The sequence below is a fragment of the Triturus cristatus genome, chromosome 3_1, assembly GCF_964204655.1.
Source record: "Triturus cristatus chromosome 3_1, aTriCri1.1, whole genome shotgun sequence".
Taxonomy (NCBI): domain Eukaryota; kingdom Metazoa; phylum Chordata; class Amphibia; order Caudata; family Salamandridae; genus Triturus; species Triturus cristatus.
The window spans coordinates 991900837-991918572 of record NC_140583.1 but is presented as its reverse complement, the minus strand read 5'-3'; positions in this window follow the sequence as shown (position 1 = coordinate 991918572).

Below are 17736 nucleotides of genomic sequence, written 5' to 3'. Positions count from 1 at the left end.
TCTCATTCATACTCAAGGCAACAGGCCCAGTCCACTGTATACTGGCTCCCAGTCCCTGTGCAGGAATATAAATCTATGCGGACAGTAATGCTCCTCGGATGCTCACCTCGTTGTTGAATACTTTGACGGCCTCCATGTTGCTCTTTGAGTTGGTGCCGCTGCGAAATCAGAGCGGGGATAGGGGTGTTGTGGTGTATGTCACTGTTGAGGCTCCACTCCGCCCCAGCCTTTGCAGTTGCTCAAGTGACGCGCCCTAGACCTGCCCCGCCTCCTTCTCCTCCGTGATCCCGGCATGGGCCTCCCGGTTTGATCTAAGAGTGCGGGCCCAGCAGACCTTGGGATCTGTTCTACGCCGAGTGCTGGACAGTGAGGCGCGCGCACACCAGCAGCAAATGCAGCAGCGGCAGCAACGACGACAACAGGCAAAATGGCGGCAGTGCAGCAGCGCCCCCTAGCCGACGGGTGGCCGAGCACAGCAAGCTGCAACCAGACACTCATGGACATAGAAAGAAGACTGTACTCCCGTTGAAACAGAAAAAAGCCAACACGTTGTAAGCAGCCGGAGTTCCTACTTCAATTGAGGGTGTTGTTATAACAGTGTTGCGGAAGGCCAGGAAGTAACCCCGTTCTGTGTTTTAACATGTAAAAAGCAACCAGTAACTATCGTTTACGCAGCTGGCCTGAGAAAACGGGCTGTAGTGGGGGAGAGGGGCTCCTACAAATCAAAACGGGATGGGGGCCGCCTGCAAATTAAACACAAAAAGAAAAAAAAGTATCCTTACGGGGAAAAGTTGACAGGAAATAAAATATTTAAAGGGCAGGAGCCGAGAGCAGGGGGAGAGGACAAGCACACCACCGCCTTTCTCCGAGGCAGAGCAAAAATGCCTCGGAGAAACGCATCGTCGTTTTCGGATTCGGGGGCGTGTTTTGCTGTTGTCTCCTCCCTGAGACTTCTCGCAAAAAACACGCCCCCCGATCCGAAAAGGACGGGGCATAATCGCAGTGACTGGACCTCTTCTCCAGTGGCTGGCCAGCATTTAAGAGGCCAGCCAATGGAGAACAGGAGAGAAGAGGGGCGGGTGCAAGCCCCTCTTCTCAAAGTCATTAAATCTCGCGAGCGAGACTGCGCAAGCGCAGCCTTCGCTAGCCGAGACCTAAAAACACAGGAAATAAAGACACGGGCCCACGTTCCGAGCCGGCCCTTAATGTAAATTGGGGGAACGGGCAAAGTAGTTTCTAGCCAAATGGCTATTACTGGGCGTGTGATAAGTACCACATGCGGGTCCTGTGACGATTCTTCCAACTCAGAGCCAGGGGCATTTAATGGCCCCAACTCAGAGCACTGAAGTTACAAAATGGCAAGCAAGAAACTCGCGTGGGACTCTGATTTCATCGTGATATTCTTCACAGAGGCCTGTAAAGGATTCCCTGTAATGATGCTAAAATACTACCTGCCATTAGTGAGACGGAAATACCAGGAGCAGGATGGCCACACCACAATTACTAAAGGCCCTGGAATGGAAACTAAGGCGTGCTGGGGTCAGCTCACTGTGCCTCCATGTTAGGCCGTCACTTACAGTGAATAGAAATGTCCACAAACGGGGGTTTGACGCTTACATGGGCCATAAGGAAATGATACCAGACGATGTCATGAAATGAGTAGTCACAGCTTTTACAATCTGGAACAGTTTTGGGATTTCCGCACATCAGTTGTTTACAGTCGTTTGTTTCTGTATGGTTAGACCTAGAAGAGACTTGGTAAGTGTCACATAACGCAAGAGATTAAAAGGGTTCTGATCTCAAGGTACAGATCTTTGTCGTTTGGTATGCATATGGACGAGTGTGGCAAATATTTTTTTTTTATAGTGGTAGGTTGTGCTTTGACTAGCCTATGCATATTTATACAGAGACAGGATGACGCAATGTCGAACGGCCTCTGATACACAATTATCAAGCAACAATTGGTAGTGGTATGCAGATTGAGGCCATACAAAGAATAATTACTGTGAGTCAACGGAACAAGAACTAGATACAAAGTGGTGTACCCAACAGGACCGTGGACGGCCGGTATTATGATGCAACCCATCCAGTGCACAGAAATGGTTGCAATTTCAAAATAACCAGTCACTGCTCGCTAGAACCGTAAACCCTTGTCACTGTATAAGACCTGCCGGTAAATCAAATGCAGGCAGTTTAAAATAAACCAGTCCTCCGGAGATGTCGTACAGTAGAAAGGAGACGGGAAACTTTCATCCTCCACAGGTAGCAATATTGAGTGAGTTGACACGCTGACAGATATTTCCTATGGCAATGTGCTTCTCCAATGTTGTACACTAGTGTGGCTGCTGTTCAGCATGGCTAAAAGTTAGTGGCGTGGAGACTCCCAGAGTGGAGTGGGGAGAGTAGAGTATCATAGACTGGATTTGCTGGAATAGAGTGTCATAGAGGGGAGTTGGGGGAGTAGAGTTTCATAGAGTTGAGTAGAGGAGAGTAGAGGTTAGTGGTTCAGTGGCAGAGAATGTCATAGAGTGCAGTGCCATAGATTGCAGTGGCGTAGAGTGGAGTGGGATGGAAAGGACTGAGTTAGTGGGGTGGATTAGATCGGAGTAGATTGGGGTGGATTGGATTGGGGTAGAGTAGGTTGGATTGAGTGGAGTGGGGTGGATTGAAGTGTGTGGACTGGATGGGGTGGATTGGATTGGAGTGAATTGAAATGGGTTGAGGTGGATTGGATTAGGGTAGATTAAATTGGTTTGGGGTGGGTTGGATTGAATTGGGATGGGTGGGGTGTATAGGGTTGGGGGTAGGTTGGATTGGATTAGAGTAGTGTGGTTTGGAGTGGGGTGAATTAGAGTGGAGTGGAGGAGGTGGACTGGATTGGAGTGGGGTAGATTGGACTGAAATGGGGTGGATTGGATTGTAGTGGGGTGGATTGGAGTGTGGTGGGCTGTATGGATTGCATTGAGTGGGTAGATTGAACTGGGTGGGGTGTGTTGGATTGGATTTGGGTAGAGTGGGGTGGATTGGAGTAAAGTGGGGAGGATTGGAGTGGAGTGGCTGGATTGTAGTGGGGTTGACTGGATGGGTTGGATTAGAATGAAGTAGGGTGGATTGAAGTGGGGTGGGCTGGGGTGGATTGGATTGGGGTGGGACGTACTGGAGTGAGTTGGATAGGACTGGAATGGGGTGGACTGGAGTGGGGTGAAACGGAGTAAGGTGGATTGGAGTGGGTGGAATAGAGTGGGGCAAATTGGGGTGAGGTGAATTGGACTAGAGTTGGGTGGGGTGAATTGGAGATATAGTAGATAGTGGATTAGGATAGAGTGGGGTGGATTGGATTGTGGTGGAATGTATTGGGGTAGGGTGAACTGAATTGGGGAGGGATAGGGTGTGTTGGGTTGGATAGAGGTGGGTGGGATTGGGGTGGGGTGGATTGAAGTAGGGTGGGGTGGGGTGTTCTGGAGTGGGTGGTTTGAAGTAGGGTGGGTGGGGTGCTTTGGAGTGGGGTAGATTGTATTGGGCTGGGGTAGATTTGATAGGAGTGGGGTGGTTTGGATTCGGGTGAGGAGGATTGTATTGGGGTGAGGCAGAATGGATTGGAGTGGGGTGGATTGGAGTAGGGCGGATTGTTTTGGATTACAGTGGGTGGATTCTTTTGCATTGAAGTGTGGCAGATTGTTTTTGAATGGAGTGGGACTATGTGGAGTGGGCATATTGGAGTGAGGCACATTGCTTCAGATTGAAGTGGGACTGATTGGAGTGGAGCAGATTGTTTTGGATTGGAGTGGGGCAGATGGGAGGGCAGATTGTTTTGGATAGAAGTGGGGCACATTGGAGTGGGACAGGTTGTTTTGGATTGAATTGGGGCAGATTGTTGTGAATTGGAGTGGGGCAGATTGCTTTAGAGTGGAGTGGGACAGAATATTTTGGATTGAGTGGGGGCAGATAGTTTTGGAATGGAGGGGGGCAGATTGGAGTGGGCTGGATTGGGGTGGATTGGATTGGTGTGAGGTGCATTGGAGTGGGATGGATAGTTATGGATTGGAGTGGGATGAATTGGGATGGACTGGGTGTATTGGGATGACATGGATTGGATTGGGTGGATTGGAGAAGTACACATTGTTTTGGATTGGGTGGGGCAGATTGGAGTGGGGGAGATTGTTTTGGATTGGAGTAGGAAAGATTTGAGTGGGATGGATTGGAGTGGGGCTGAATGTTTTGGATTGGAGTGGGCAGTTTGGAGGAGGAAGATTGTTTTGGATTGGAGTGGGGCAGATTGGAGTGGGATAGATCAGAGTAGCACAGACTGTTTTAGATTGGAGTGGGATTGATTGGAATGGGACAGATTTGAGTTGGGCGGATTGGAGAGGGGCAGATTGTTTTGGATTGGATTAAGGCATATTGGAATGGGGTTGATTGGAGTAGGCAGGTGGTTTGGGATTGGAGTGGGGTAGATTGGGGTGGGGCAAAATGTTTTTGATTGAGTTGCGCAGATTGTTGTGAAATGGAGTGGGACAGACTAAAGTGGGACAGATTGTTTTAGATTGTAATGAGGTAGATTGCTTTGGCTTGGAGTGGGGCAGATTGTTTTGAATTTGATTGGGGCAGAAGGTTTTGGATTGGAGTGAGGCAGATTGTTGGAGTGGGACAGCTTGTTGGTGTGGGGGCAATTTGGAGTGGGGTGGATTGGAGAGGGGTGGAGTGGGGCAGATTGGAGTGGGGCAAAACATTTTGTATTGGAGTGCGACGGATTAGAGTGGGTCAGATTGGAGAAGGGCAGACTGGACTGGCGCATATTGGAGTGGGGTAGATTGGAGTGGGGCAGATTGTTTTGGATTGGAATAGGGAAGATTGATTTGGGTTTGAGTGGGGCAGACTGTTCTGGATTGAAGTGGAGCAGATTGGAGTGGTGCAGTTTGAAGTGGAGAAGACTGTTTAAGACTGCAGTGGGGCAGATTGTTTTGGATTGGAGTGGGGCAGACTGTTTGGGATTAGAGTGGGGCAGATTGTTTTGGCATGGAGTTAGGCAGACTGATGGAGTGGGGCAGATTGGAGTTGGCACATTTTTTGTATTGAAGTGGGGCAGAATAGAGTGGGGCAGATTGGAGTGGATTGTTTTGGACTGGAATGGGGCAGATAGATTTGGATTAGAGCGGGGCAGATTTTTTTTGGATTGGAGCCCTGAGAATTGGATAGGGTCTGATTGGAGTGGGGTGGGTTGGAAGGATTGGAGTGGATTGGAGTGGATTGGATTGAAGTAGGGTGGATTGCATTGGCCTAGGGTAGACTGCATTGAGTGGGATATATTGGAGAGGGGTAGATTGTTTTGGATTAAAGTGGGGCAGATTGTTTTGGATTGGAGTGGGGCAGATTTCTTTGGAATGGAGTAGGACGGATTGTTTTTGAATTGAGTGAGGCAAATTGGATTGGAGTGGGATGGAGTGGGGTGGATTGAGGAGTTAGTGGGGTGATTGGATTGGAGTGGGATAGCTTGGATTTGCCTGGATTGGAGAGGGGTGGATTGTGGTGGATTGGTTTGGGATGATTTGGAATGGAGTGGGTGGATTGGTTTGCGGTGAGGTGAGGTGCATTGGATTGGAGTGGAGCAGATTGGTGTGGGATGTACTGGAGTGGGGCAGATTGTTTTAGATTATCTGATTTTGGTTACACTGATTGCTTTTTGGAGGACGAGTCTACCTCCTTAACCTCTACCCTCCCCCTTTGTTTTGTAATATTTAGATTGTAATGAGGCAGATTGTTTTGGATTGGAGTGTGGCAGATTGTTTTGGATTTGACTGGGGCAGATTGTTTTGGATTGGAGTGGGGCAGATTGTTGAAGTGGGACAGATTGTTGGAGTGAGGCAGATTGGAGTGGGGTGGATTGCAGAGGGGTTGAGTGGGGCAGATTGGAGTTGGGCAGATTGATTTGGGTTGGAGTGGGGCATACTGTTTTGGATTGAAGTGGAACAGATAGGAGTGGGGCAGATTGGATTGTGGCAGTTTGAAGTGGGGAAGATTGTTTTAGATTGCATTGGGGCAGATTGTTTAGAATTGGAGTGGGGCAGATTGTTTTGGATTGGAGAGGGCAGATTGTTGGAGTGGGGCAGATTGAAGTGGGCACATTGTTTTGGATTAAAATGGGGCAGATTGGAGTGGGGCCAATTACAGTGGGGCGGATTAGAGTTGGGCAGATTAGAGTGGGGCCGATTGGAGTGGATTGTTTTGGATTGGAGTGGGACAGATTATTTTGTATTGGAGTGGGGCGGATTGCTGGAGTGGGGCAGTTTGTTTTGTATTAGAGTGGGGCAGATTGTTTTGGATTGGAGTGTGGTGAATTGGAGTGGGGTGGGCTGGGAGAATTGGAGTGTGGTGGATTGGAGTAGGGCGGATTCGATTGGTCTAGGGTGCACTGGATTGAGTGTGGAAGATTGGAGTGGGGCAGATTGTTTTGGATTGGAGTGGGGAAAATTGATTTGGATTGGAGTGGGACAGATTGTTTTGAATTGAGTGGGGAAAATTGTTTTGTAGTGGAGTGCGGCAGATTGGTGTTGGGCAGATTAAAATGGGGCAGATTGTTTTGGATTGGAATGGGATGGGTTGGATTGGAGTGGGGTGGATTGAGAAGTGAGTGGGGTGGATTGGATCAGGGTAAAATGGGTTGGATTTGAGTGGGGTGGATTGAATTGGGCTTGATTGGAGTGGATTGGATTTGTGTGAGGTTGATTGGAGTGGGGTGGATTGTGGTGGATTGGTTTGGGATGATTTGGGATGGATTGGGTGGATTGGAGTGAGGAGGATTGGATTGGAGTGGGGTGGATTGGAGTGGGGCAGATTGTTTTGGATTGTTTTGGATTGGAGTGGGGCAAATTGTTTTGGACTGGAGTGGGGTAGATTGTTGAAGTGGGCAGATTGGAATGGTTTAGATTGTGAAGATTGTTTTGGAATGAAGTGGGGTGAATTGGAGTGGGTAGGTTGTGAGGATAGGAGTGGATTGGGTTGAGGTGAGTGGTTTCAATTGAAGTAGGGTGGATTAGATTGGTCCAGGGTGAACTGGATTAAGTGGGGTGTATTGTTTTGGACTGGAGTGGGGCAGATTGTTTTGGATTGGAATGGGGCCGAATGCTCTGGATTGAAGTGGGGCAGATTGTTTTGTATTGGAGTGGGGCAGATTTCTTTGGAATGGAGTAAAACGGATTGTTTTTGAATTGAGTGAGGCAAATTGGATTGGAGTGGGATGGAGTGGGGTGGATTGAGGAGTTAGTGGGGTGATTGGATTGGAGTGGGATAGATTGGATTTGCCTGGATTGAAGAGGGGTGGATTGTGGTGGATTGGTTTGGGATGATTTGGAATGGAGTGGGTGGATTGGTTTGCGGTGAGGTGAGGTGGATTGGATTGGAGCAGATTGGAGTGGGATGTACTGGAGTGGGGCAGATTGTTTTAGATTATCTGATTTTGGTTACACTGATTGCTTTTTGGAGGACGAGTCTACCTCCTTAACCTCCACCCTCCCCCTTTGTTTTGTAATATTTAGATTGTAATGAGGCAGATTGTTTTGGATTGGAGTGTGGCAGATTGTTTCGGATTTGACTGGGGCAGATTGTTTTGGATTGGAGTGGGGCAGATTGTTGGAGTGGGACAGATTGTTGGAGTGAGGCAGATTGGAGTGGGGTGGATTGCAGAGGGGTTGAGTGGGGCAAATTGGAGTTGGGCAGATTGATTTGGGTTGGAAGGGGGCATACTGTTTTGGATTGAAGTGGAACAGATAGGAGTGGGGCAGATTGGATTGTGGCAGTTTGAAGTGGGGAAGATTGTTTTAGATTGCATTGGGGCAGATTGTTTAGAATTGGAGTGGGGCAGATTGTTTTGGATTGGAGAGGGCAGATTGTTGGAGTGGGGCAGATTGAAGTGGGCACATTGCTTTGGATTAAAATGGGGCAGATTGGAGTGGGGCCAATTACAGTGGGGCGGATTAGAGTTGGGCAGATTAGAGTGGGGCCGATTGGAGTGGATTGTTTTGGATTGGAGTGGGACAGATTATTTTGGATTGGAGTGGGGCGGATTGCTGGAGTGGGGCAGTTTGTTTTGTATTAGAGTGGGGCAGATTGTTTTGGATTGGAGTGTGGTGAATTGGAGTGGGGTGGGCTGGGAGAATTGGAGTGTGGTGGATTGGAGTAGGGCGGATTCGATTGGTCTAGGGTGCACTGGATTGAGTGTGGAAGATTGGAGTGGGGCAGATTGTTTTGGATTGGAGTGGGGCAAATTGATTTGGATTGGAGTGGGACAAATTGTTTTGAATTGAGTGGGGAAAATTGTTTTGGATTGGAGTGCGGCAGATTGGTGTTGGGCAGATTAAAATGGGGCAGATTGTTTTGGATTGGAATGGGATGGGTTGGATTGGAGTGGGGTGGATTGAGAAGTGAGTGGGGTGGATTGGATCAGGGTAAAATGGATTGGGTTTGAGTGGGGTGGATTGAATTGGGCTTGATTGGAGTGGATTGGATTTGTGTGAGGTTGATTGGAGTGGGGTGGATTGTGGTGGATTGGTTTGGGATGATTTGGGATGGAGTGGGTGGATTGGAGTGAGGAGGATTGGATTGGAGTGGGGTGGATTGGAGTGGGGCAGATTGTTTTGGATTGTTTTGGATTGGAGTGGGGCAAATTGTTTTGGACTGGAGTGCGGTAGATTGTTGAAGTGGGCAGATTGGAATGGTTTAGATTGTGAAGATTGTTTTGGAATGAAGTGGGGTGAATTGGAGTGGGTAGGTTGTGAGGATAGGAGTGGATTGGGTTGAGGTGAGTGGTTTCAAGTGAAGTAGGGTGGATTAGATTGGTCCAGGGTGAACTGGATTAAGTGGGGTGTATTGTTTTGGACTGGAGTGGGGCAGATTGTTTTGGATTGGAATGGGGCCGAATGCTCTGGATTGAAGTGGGGCAGATTGTTTTGTATTGGAGTGGGGAAGACTGTTGTGGGGCAAATTGTTCTGGATTGGAGTGGGTGGATTGGATTGGAGTGGGGTGGATTGAGAAGGGAGTGGAGTGGATTGGGGTAACGTGGATTGGATTGGAGCAGGTTGGATGGAGGATTGGATTGTTATGAGGTGGATCGGAGTGGGGTGGATTGTGGTGGATTGGATTGGGATGACTTGGGATAGAGTGGGTGAACTGGAGTGAGGTGGATTGGCTTTGAGTGGGTTGGATTGGAGTGGGGGTGAATTGGAATGGGACAGATTGTTTTGGATTGGAGTAGGGTGGATTGGAGTGGGGTGGATTGGAGTGGGGCAGATTGTTTTGGATTGGAGTGGGGCAAAATGTTTTGGACTGGAGTGGGGTAGATTGTTGAAGTGGGCAGATTGGAATGGTTTAGATTGTGAAGATTGTTTTGGAATGAAGTGGGGTGAATTGGAGTGGATATGTTGTGAGGATAGGAGTGGATTGGGTTGAGGTGAGTGGTTTCAATTGAAGTAGGGTGGATTAGATTGGTGCAGGGTGAACTGGATTAAGTGGGGTGTATTGTTGTGGACTAGAGTGGGGCAGATTGTTTTGGATTAGAGCGGGCAGATTTTTTTGGATTGGAGCCCGGAGAATTGGATAGGGGGCTGATTGGAGTGGGGTGGGTTGGAAGGATTGGAGTGGATTGGAGTGGATTGGATTTAAGTAGGGTGGATTGCATTGGCCTAGGGTAGACTGCATTGAGTGGGATATATTGGAGTGGGGCAGATTGTTTTGGATTGGAGTGGGGCAGATGTCTTTAGAATGGAGTAGGACAGATTGTTTTTGAATTGAGTGAGGCAAATTGGATTGGACTGGGATGGAGTGGGGTGGATTTAGGAGTTAGTGGGGTGGATTGGAGTTGGATAGATTGGATTTGCCTGGATTGGAGAGGGGTGGATTGTGGTGGATTGGTTTGGGATGATTTGGAATGGAGTGGGTGGATTGGCGTGCGGTGAGGTGAGGTGGATTGGATTGGAGTGGAGCAGATTGGAGTGGGATGGACTGGAGTGGGGCAGATTGTTTTAGATTATCTGATTTTGGTTACACTGATTGCTTTTTGGAGGACGAGTCTACCTCCTTAACCTCTACCCTCCCCCTTTGTTTTGTAATATTTAGATTGTAACGAGGCAGATTGTTTTGGATTGGAGTGTGGCAGATTGTTTTGGATTTGACTGGGGCAGATTGTTTTGGATTGGAGTGGGGCAGATTGTTGGAGTGGGACAGATTGTTGGAGTGAGGCAGATTGGAGTGGGGTGGATTGCAGAGGGGTTGAGTGAGGCAGATTGGAGTTGGGCAGATTCATTTGGGTTGGAGTGGGGCATACTGTTTTGGATTGAAGTGGAACAGATAGGAGTGGGGCAGATTTGATTGTGGCAGTTTGAAGTGGGGGAGATTGTTTTAGATTGCATTGGGGCAGATTGTTTAGAATTGGAGTGGGGCAGATTGTTTTGGATTGGAGAGGGCAGATTGTTGGAGTGGGGCAGATTGAAGTGGGCACATTGTTTTGGATTAAAATGGGGCAGATTGGAGTGGGGCCAATTACAGTGGGGCGGATTAGAGTTGGGCAGATTAGAGTGGGGCCGATTGGAGTGGATTGTTTTGGATTGGAGTGGGACAGATTATTTTGGATTGGAGTGGGGCGGGTTGCTGGAGTGGGGCAGTTTGTTTTGTATTAGAGTGGGGCAGATTGTTTTGGATTGGAGTGTGGTAAATTGGAGTGGGGTGGGCTGGGAGAATTGGAGTGTGGTGGATTGGAGTTGGGCGGATTAGATTGGTCTAGGGTGCACTGGATTGAGTGTGGCAGATTGGAGTGGGGCAGATTGTTTTGGATTGGAGTGGGGCAAATTGATTTGGATTGGAGTGGGACAAATTGTTTTGAATTGAGTGGGGAAAATTGTTTTGGATTGGAGTGCGGCAGATTGGTGTTGGGCAGATTAAAATGGGGCAGATTGTTTTGGATTGGAAAGGAATGGGTTGGATTGGAGTGAGGTGGATTGAGAAGTGAGTGGGGTGGATTGGATCAGGGTAAAATGGATTGGATTTGAGTGGGGTGGATTGAATTGGGCTTGATTGGAGTGGATTGGGTTTGTGTGAGGTTGATTGGAGTGGGGTGGATTGTGGTGGATTGGTTTGGGATGATTTGGGATGGAGTGGGTTGATTGGAGTGAGGAGGATTGGATTGGAGTGGGGTGGATTGGAGTGGGGAAGATTGTTTTAGATTGTTTTGGATTTGAGTGGGGCAAATTGTTTTGGACTGGAGTTGGGTAGATTGTTGAAGTGGGCAGATTGGAATGGTTTAGATTGTGAAGATTGTTTTGGAATGAAGTGGGGTGAATTGGAGTGGGTAGGTTGTGAGGATAGGAGTGGATTGGGTTGAGGTGAGTGGTTTCAATTGAAGTAGGGTGGATTAGATTGGTCCAGGGTGAACTGGATTTAGTGGGGTGTATTGTTTTGGAGTGGAGTGGGGCAGATTGTTTTGGATTGGAATGGTGCCGAATGGTCTGGATTGAAGTGGGGCAGATTGTTTCGGATCGAGTGGGGCAGATTGTTTTGTATTGGAGTGGGGAAGACTGTTGTGGGGCAAATTGTTCTGGATTGGAGTGGGTGGATTGGAGTGGGGTGGATTGAGAAGGGAGTGGATTGGGGTAAAGTGGATTGGATTGGAGCGGGTTGGATGGAGGATTGGATTGGTATGAGGTGGATCGGAGTGGGGTGGATTGTGGTGGATTGGATTGGGATGACTTGGGATAGAGTGGGTGAACTGGAGTGAGGTGGATTGGATTTGAGTGGGTTGGATTGGAGTGGGGTGAATTGGAATGGGACAGATTGTTTTGGATTGGAGTAGGGTGGATTGGAGTGGGGTGGATTGGAGTGGGGCAGATCGTTTTGGATTGTTTTGGATTGGTGTGGGGCAAATTGTTTTGGACTGGAGTGGGGTAGATTGTTGAAGTGGGCAGATTGGAATGGTTTAGATTGTGAAGATTGTTTTGGAATGAAGTGGGGTGAATTGGAGTGGGTAGGTTGTGAGGATAGGAGTGGATTGGGTTGAGGTGAGTGGTTTCAATTGAAGTAGGGTGGATTAGATTGGTCCAGGATGAGCTGGATTAAGTGGGGTGTATTGTTGTGGACTGGAGTGGGGCAGATTGTTTTGGATTAGAGCGGGGCAGATTTTTTTGGATTGGAGCGCGGAGAATTGGATAGGGGCTGATTGGAGTGGGGTGGGTTGGAAGGATTGGAGTGGATTGGAGTGGATTGGATTGAAGTAGGGTGGATTGCATTGGCCTAGGGTAGACTGCATTGAGTGGGATATATTGGAGTGGGGCAGATTGTTTTGGATTGGAGTGGGGCAGATTTCTTTGGAATGGAGTAGGACAGATTGTTTTTGAATTGAGTGAGGCAAATTGGATTGGAGTGGGATGGAGTGGGGTGGATTGAGGAGTTAGTGGGGTGGATTGGATTGGAGTGGGATAGATTGGATTTGCCTGGATTGGAGAGGGGTGGATTGTGGTGGATTGGTGTGGGATGATTTGGAATGGAGTGGGTGGATTGGCGTGCGGTGAGGTGAGGTGGATTGGATTGGAGTGGGATGGACTGGAGTGGGGCAGATTGTTTTAGATTATCTGATTTTGGTTACACTGATTGCTTTTTGGAGGACGAGTCTACCTCCTCAACCTCTACTGGATGGAGGATTGGATTGGTATGAGGTGGATCGGAGTGGGGTGGATTGTGGTGGATTGGATTGGGATGACTTGGGATAGAGTGGGTGAACTGGAGTGAGGTGGATTGGATTTGAGTGGGTTGGATTGGAGTGGGGTGAATTGGAATGGGGCAGATCGTTTTGGATTGTTTTGGATTGGTGTGGGGCAAATTGTTTTGGACTGGAGTGGGGTAGATTGTTGAAGTGGGCAGATTGGAATGGTTTAGATTGTGAAGATTGTTTTGGAATGAAGTGGGGTGAATTGGAGTGGGTAGGTTGTGAGGATATGAGTGGATTGGGTTGAGGTGAGTGGTTTCAATTGAAGTAGGGTGGATTAGATTGGTCCAGGGTGAACTGGATTTAGTGGGGTGTATTGTTTTGGAGTGGAGTGGGGCAGATTGTTTTGGATTGGAATGGGGCCGAATGCTCTGGATTGAAGTGGGGCAGATTGTTTCGGATCGAGTGGGGCAGATTGTTTTGTATTGGAGTGGGGAAGACTGTTGTGGGGCAAATTGTTCTGGATTGGAGTGGGTGGATTGGATTGGAGCGGGTTGGATAGAGGATTGGATTGGTATGAGGTGGATCGGAGTGGGGTGGATTGTGGTGGATTGGATTGGGATGACTTGGGATAGAGTGGGTGAACTGGAGTGAGGTGGATTGGATTTGAGTGGGTTGGATTGGAGTGGGGTGAATTGGAATGGGACAGATTGTTTTGGATTGGAGTAGGGTGGATTAGAGTGGGGTGGATTGGAGTGGGGCAGATTGTTTTGGATTGTTTTGGATTGGAGTGGGGCAAATTGTTTTGGACTGGAATGGGGTAGATTGTTGAAGTGGGCAGATTGGAATGGTTTAGATTGTGAAGATTGTTTTGGAATGAAGTGGGGTGAATTGGAGTGGGTAGGTTGTGAGGATAGGAGTGGATTGGGTTGAGGTGAGTGGTTTCAATTGAAGTAGGGTGGATTAGATTGGTCCAGGGTGAGTGGGATTAAGTGGGGTGTATTGTTGTGGACTGGAGTGGGGCAGATTGTTTTGGATTAGAGCGGGGCAGATTTTTTTGGATTGGAGCGTGGACAATTGGATAGGGGCTGATTGGAGTGGGGTGGGTTGGAATGATTGGAGTGGATTGGAGTGGATTGGATTGAAGTAGGGTGGATTGCATTGGCCTAGGGTAGACTGCATTGAGTGGGATATATTGGAGTGGGGCAGATTGTTTTGGATTGGAGTGGGGCAGATTTCTTTGGAATGGAGTAGGACAGATTGTTTTTGAATTGAGTGAGGCAAATTGGATTGGAGTTGGATGGAGTGGGGTGGATTGAGGAGTTAGTGGGGTGGATTGGATTGGAGTGGGATAGATTGGATTTGCCTGGATTGGAGAGGGGTGGATTGTGGTGGATTGGTTTGGGATGATTTGGAATGGAGTGGGTGGATTGGCGTGCGGTGAGGTGAGGTGGATTGGATTGGAGTGGAGCAAATTGGAGTGGGATGGACTGGAGTGGGGCAGATTGTTTTAGATTATCTGATTTTGGTTACACTGATTGCTTTTTGGAGGACGAGTCTACCTCCTTAACCTCTACCCTCCCCCTTTGTTTTGTAATATTTAGATTGTAATGAGGCAGATTGTTTTGGATTGGAGTGTGGCAGATTGTTTTGGATTTGACTGGGGAAGATTGTTTTGGATTGGAGTGGGGCAGATTGTTGGAGTGGGAAAGTTTGTTGGAGTGAGGCAGATTGGAGTGGGGTGGATTGCAGAGGGGTTGAGTGGGGCAGATTGGAGTTGGGCAGATTGATTTGGGTTGGAGTGGGGCGGATTGCTGGAGTGGGGCAGTTTGTTTTGTATTAGAGTGGGGCAGATTGTTTTGGATTGGAGTGTGGTAAATTGGAGTGGGGTGAGCTGGGAGAATTGGAGTGTGGTGGATTGGAGTAGGGCGGATTCGATTGGTCTAGGGTGCACTGGATTGAGTGTGGCAGATTGGAGTGGGGCAGATTGTTTTGGATTGGAGTGGGGCAAATTGATTTGGATTGAGTGGGAAAATTGTTTTGGATTGGAGTGCGGCAGATTGGTGTTGGGCAGATTAAAATGGGGCATATTGTTTTGGATTGGAATTGGATGGGTTGGATTGGAGTGAGGTGGATCGAGAAGTGAGTGGGATGGATTGGATCAGGGTAAAATGGATTGGATTTGAGTGGGGTGGATTGAATTGGGCTTGACTGGAGTGGATTGGATTTGTGTGAGGTTGATTGGAGTGGGGTGGATTGTGGTGGATTGGTTTGGGATGATTTGGGATGGAGTGGGTGGATTGGAGTGAGGAGGATTGGATTGGAGTGGGGTGGATTGGAGTGGGGAAGATTGTTTTGGATTGTTTTGGATTGGAGTGGGGCAAATTGTTTTGGACTGGAGTGGGGTAGATTGTTGAAGTGGGCAGATTGGAATGGTTTAGATTGTGAAGATTGTTTTGGAATGAAGTGGGGTGAATTGGAGTGGGTAGGTTGTGAGGATAGGAGTGGATTGGGTTGAGGTGAGTGGTTTCAATTGAAGTAGGGTGGATTAGATTGGTCCAGGGTGAACTGGATTTAGTGGGGTGTATTGTTTTGGACTGGAGTGGGGCAGATTGTTTTGGATTGGAATGGGGCCGAATGCTCTGGATTGAAGTGGGGCAGATTGTTTCGGATCGAGTGGGGCAGATTGTTTTGTATTGGAGTGGGGAAGACTGTTGTGGGGCAAATTGTTCTGGATTGGAGTGGGTGGATTGGATTGGAGTAGGGTGGATTGAGAAGGGAGTGGAGTGGATTGGGGTAAAGTGGATTGGAGCGGGTTGGATGGAGGATTGGATTGGTATGAGGTGGATCGGAGTGGGGTGGATTGTGGTGGATTGGATTGGGATGACTTGGGATAGAGTGGGTGAACTCGAGTGAGGTGGATTGGATTTGAGTGGGTTGGATTGGAGTGGGTTGAATTGGAATGGGACAGATTGTTTTGGATTGGAGTAGGGTGGATTGGAGTGGGGTGGATTGGAGTGGGGCAGATTGTTTTGGATTGTTTTGGATTTGAGTGGGGCAAATTGTTTTGGACTGGAGTGGGGTAGATTGTTGAAGTGGGCAGATTGGAATGGTTTAGATTGTGAAGATTGTTTTGGAATGAAGTGGGGTGAAGTGGAGTGGGTAGGTTGTGAGGATAGGAGTGGATTGGGTTGAGGTGAGTGGTTTCAATTGAAGTAGGGTGGATTAGATTGGTCCAGGGTGAGCTGGATTAAGTGCGGTGTATTATTGTGGACTGGAGTGGGGCAGATTGTTTTGGATTAGAGCGGGGCAGATTTTTTTGGATTGGAGCGCGGAGAATTGAATAGGGGCTGATTGGAGTGGGGTGGGTTGGAAGGATTGGAGTGGATTGGAGTGGATTGGATTGAAGTACGGTGGATTGCATTGGCCTAGGGTAGACTGCATTGAGTGGGATATATTGGAGTGGGGCAGATTGTTTTGGATTGGAGTGGGGCAGATTTCTTTGGAATGGAGTAAGACAGATTGTTTTTGAATTGAGTGAGGCAAATTGGATTGGAGTGGGATGGAGTGGGGTGGATTTAGGAGTTAGTGGGACGAGTCTAACTCCTTAACCTCTACCCCCCCCCCCCCTTTGTTTTGTAATATTTAGATTGTAATGAGGCAGATTGTTTTGGTTTGGAGTGTGGCAGATTGTTTTGGATTTGACTGGGGCAGATTGTTTTGGATTGGAGTGGGGCAGATTGTTCCAGCGGGTTGGATGGAAGATTGGATTGGTATGAGGTGGATCGGAGTGGGGTGGATTGTGGTGGATTGGATTGGGATGACTTGGGATAGATTGGGTAAACTGGAGTGAGGTGGATTGGATTTGAGTAGGTTGGATTGGAGTGGGGTGAATTGGAATGGGACAGATTGTTTTGGATTGGAGTAGGGTGGATTGGAGTGGGGTGGATTAGAGTGGGTCAGAGTGTTTTGTATCGGAGTGGGGTAGATTGGAGTTGGGTTATTGGAGTGGGTGGATTGTTTTGGATTGGAGTGGTGCAGATTGGAGTAGGGCAGATTGGGGTGGGGCAAATTTTTTTTTATTGAGTGGGGCAGATTCGTTAGGAATTGAGTGGGGCAGATTGTTTTGGATTGGTGCAGGATACACTGGAGTGTGGCAGACTGTTTTGAAGTGGGCGGAGTGGGGCAGATTGAACTGGGCAGATTGTTTTATATTGCAGTTGGGAAAATTGTTTTGGATTGTAGTGGGGTAGATTGTTATGGATTGGAGTGGGGCAGATTGTTTTGGATTGGGCTGGGGCAGATTGTTGGAGTGGGGCAGGTTGTTTTGAATTAGAGTTGGAAGATTGTTTTAGAATGAAGTGGGGCAAATTGGGGTGGGGCAGATTCAAGTGGATGGGTTGGGAGGATTGGAGTGTTGTGGATTGGAGTGGATTGGATTAGGGTGAGTTGATTGAATTAAGATAGGGTGAATTAGAATGGTCTAGGGTGGACTGGATTGAGTGAGACAGTTTTTTTGGATTGGAGAGGGGCACATTAGAGTGGGGCACATTGTTTTTGATTGGAGTGGGGCAGATTGTTGTGGATTGGAGTGGGGCAGTTTGCTTTCGATTGGAGTGGGACAGACTGTTTTGGATTGAGTGGGGCAAATTGTTTTCGATGGGAATGGGGCAGATTGCAGTGGGGCAGATTGTTCTGGATTGGAGTGGATGGATTGGAGTGGGCTGGATTGAGGAGGGAGTGTGGTGGATTGAGGTAAAGTGGATTGGATTGGAGTGGGACAGATTGGATTGGAGTAAATCGGAATGGTGTGAGTTGGATTGGAGTGGGGTGGATTCGAGTGGATTGGAGTGGGATAAATTGGGATAGAGTGGGTGAATTGGGATGAGGTGGATTGGATTGGAGTGGGGTGAATTGAAGTGATGTGAATTGGAATGGGGCAGATTTTTTGGATTGGAGTGGGGTAGACTTTTGGATTAGGGTGGGAAGGATTTAAATGGATTGGATTGGAGCAGGGCTGATTGTTTTGGATTCGAGTGGCGCAGATTGG